The following is a 2,437-nucleotide window of genomic DNA, read 5'->3' as shown; positions in this document are numbered from 1 at the left end:
CTAAGCTTCAGGTTCGCTTTCATTGCACCAGGTAAACACACCTGTGTTTTGGCATTACTCTGTTGCCATCAAAAGTAATCAGATGCCTTCTTGAAGGTAATATAATACTTTTTTTCTTTACGTCAGGTGAGGTGTTCTTATCACAGTGGACCTTGGACGTTGGTTAAGATCATATTAATTTCAAAGGGTTGGGTTTAAAAAATGTTTTCCCCCTTCAGGAAACTGTTGCCACTTTAAGCACTCTGTAGGTGCCACAATATGGACCTTGTTTCTGTGTTTTCTGTATTTTCCTTCTCTCCCGCCTAGTTTATTCCCCTGATCTAGTTTCCCCCATTTGTGTCTGATTGTGTCATTCTGTCCAGGTGTGTCTAGTGCCTTTCTGTTCATTGTTGTTGGGTCTTGAATGTCAATACCTCGACAGAGCTGGTGCCAATCTCATTCGACGTCTGACCAGGAGTGGGAGCCAGCAACGAAGCCCGCCACGGAGGATTACACAGTGGAGTGTGAGGGTGCCACCTTTCCACCTGTGGAGCTGATTTGCTTCGGGTCTGTCAGTCTCCAGCTCCAGCCTTCGTCAAATGTTTATTGGATAACATATCTGAAGTATTGCATTCTAGATTTAGAAAATATCATTCGTTCTACAGAGACTGAGTTGGTAACATTTTTAAATGATGTGTTCTTGACTACTGGCACTGGTTACCCCGTAGTTCTTGTTCTTTTTAGATCTTAGTTCTGCTTTCGGACACAGTGAACCATAACATTCGTATTACTCAATTTGAGAAGTGGTATGAGAAGAAATACTCTAAACTGGTTGAAATCTTATTTTAAAGACAGAAGCTTCTCTGTGAAGTTTGGAGAACGCTCCTCAAGCTCAGCTATGCTGATACGTGGTGTCCCACAAGGATCGATTCTTGACCCAATTCTGTTCTCGGTTATTGTCGTCATGCCTTTGCTCCCGTACGTGCAGACGCATGCCCTCAGTGCTTCTGTTTTATGTAACATAGCATCCCTTCCTCCTCTCCATGAATTGCCAAGTTTGTTTTCAATCATTTGTGTCCATGTTCCAAATAGAACTGTAGGTTCACAAGGACATCGTAAGTATGAACGAGGAAGATGAATTGCCATGATCATCACCAGTTTATTGTGTAGTCAATCTCAGCAGAGATCACCACAGATGATGCATAAGTCTTACTCAAGCATGGCATACAAAACTTTCTCTCTCCTACATGTCTATTCCCCAACATGATACAACTCCCCCTAGTGGGCATTTCCCATCAAACCATGTATTTGAGTTAACACTTCTCTTTACTTGGTTACAAGAGTGCAAAACACGCAAGCATCAAAGTCGGTCTCTTTGAATGACAAAGTTCTGTGTAAAGATTAGTGACACTAGAATGTCCAGTGTGAGCAGTGATCAATGAATCTTCAGTGATTCTTGTCAAATTTATTGCAGTTTAGTTTTTGAATAAAAAAAAGGGAGAGGCAAAAGGGAGTAATTCCATTTTCTTTATTAGCAGACACTGCAACATTAGAGAGTGTACATCATAACCTGCAGACTTCAACACGTCAGAATCACATGGTAAAAAAACTACAATTTGCATGAAAACATTTAACAAGCTGCCATTAACCTTTAGATTTTTTTTTTGTTTTTTTTGCAAGGGACAGTGAGATCTATCCGCTCTCTTAAATCTCTGCTTACAGGTTGTGATTCCCCCACTGTTATGAATAATACACCAAAATTTAGGACAAATGATTAAACAAAAAGACAATTTCCCTCAGCCGTGTTTTAAGAACTTGATGACATCTGATTTTTCTAAACCAAATAAGTTATCAATAACAATAAATGGCATTTAAAAATACCTTTAGTGTGGCATTTTCACAGAAACCATCACTGCAAATCTACAAGGTGCTCAGCATTTAGCTTCGGTTTGTGCTAAAAATCCATGCTGATGCATATAAAACCATTGATAAAAATATTTCTCTGTGAACAATATGCCTTGGAGGTTGACAATGACACAACACTGGGAGTGATGAGGAGCTGCGACGACAGTGTTGATGAGAGGCAAGAGTGCTACTCAGACTTCGCTTCCTTCGCTTCTTTTTGAGTCTGTGTGACCTGAGGATGGTTTGAGAGGAAGAAATCATCAAGAATAATTTTTTCATGTCAAAAGATAGGAAGAATATGCTAGTGTAACAGCATTCCAATTATTTTATTCCACACAGTCAACACAAAATGAAAAGTAAAATGAGCTTATAAAAATAAAAAAAAAACTGACTCTGCAGTGTTTCTATGGACAGTCTACTGTGAAATGAGATTATAGCACACCGCTTTGGTCTTGGCCTCTCAATTTTCAGAGTGGTTCTCCTCGCTGGCTGCAGACTCTGAACTCTTCTTGGCCTTCACCTTGGTCTTTTTATCCTCCTTTTTGACATTGGC

At 39.8% G+C, this 2,437-nt stretch overlaps 1 long non-coding RNA gene across 1 annotated transcript; it reads right to left on the bottom strand.

The window, feature by feature from the left end:
* Positions 1 to 1,646: 1,646 nt before the first annotated feature.
* On the bottom strand, positions 1,647 to 2,402 carry LOC107580304 (uncharacterized). Its single transcript, XR_001608622.1, has 2 exons — positions 2,327 to 2,402; positions 1,647 to 2,116 (listed from the first exon to the last, which is right to left on the bottom strand). It is a non-coding gene; the product is annotated as an uncharacterized lncRNA (long non-coding RNA).
* Between the last annotated feature and the right edge of the window lie 35 nt (positions 2,403 to 2,437).

Source organism: Sinocyclocheilus grahami, unplaced genomic scaffold, assembly GCF_001515645.1.
Source record: "Sinocyclocheilus grahami isolate Dianchi unplaced genomic scaffold, SAMN03320097.WGS_v1.1 scaffold30292.1, whole genome shotgun sequence".
Lineage (NCBI taxonomy): Eukaryota > Metazoa > Chordata > Actinopteri > Cypriniformes > Cyprinidae > Sinocyclocheilus > Sinocyclocheilus grahami.
Note: the sequence above shows the minus strand (reverse complement) of the source record. Positions and strands in the feature narration are given on the sequence as shown.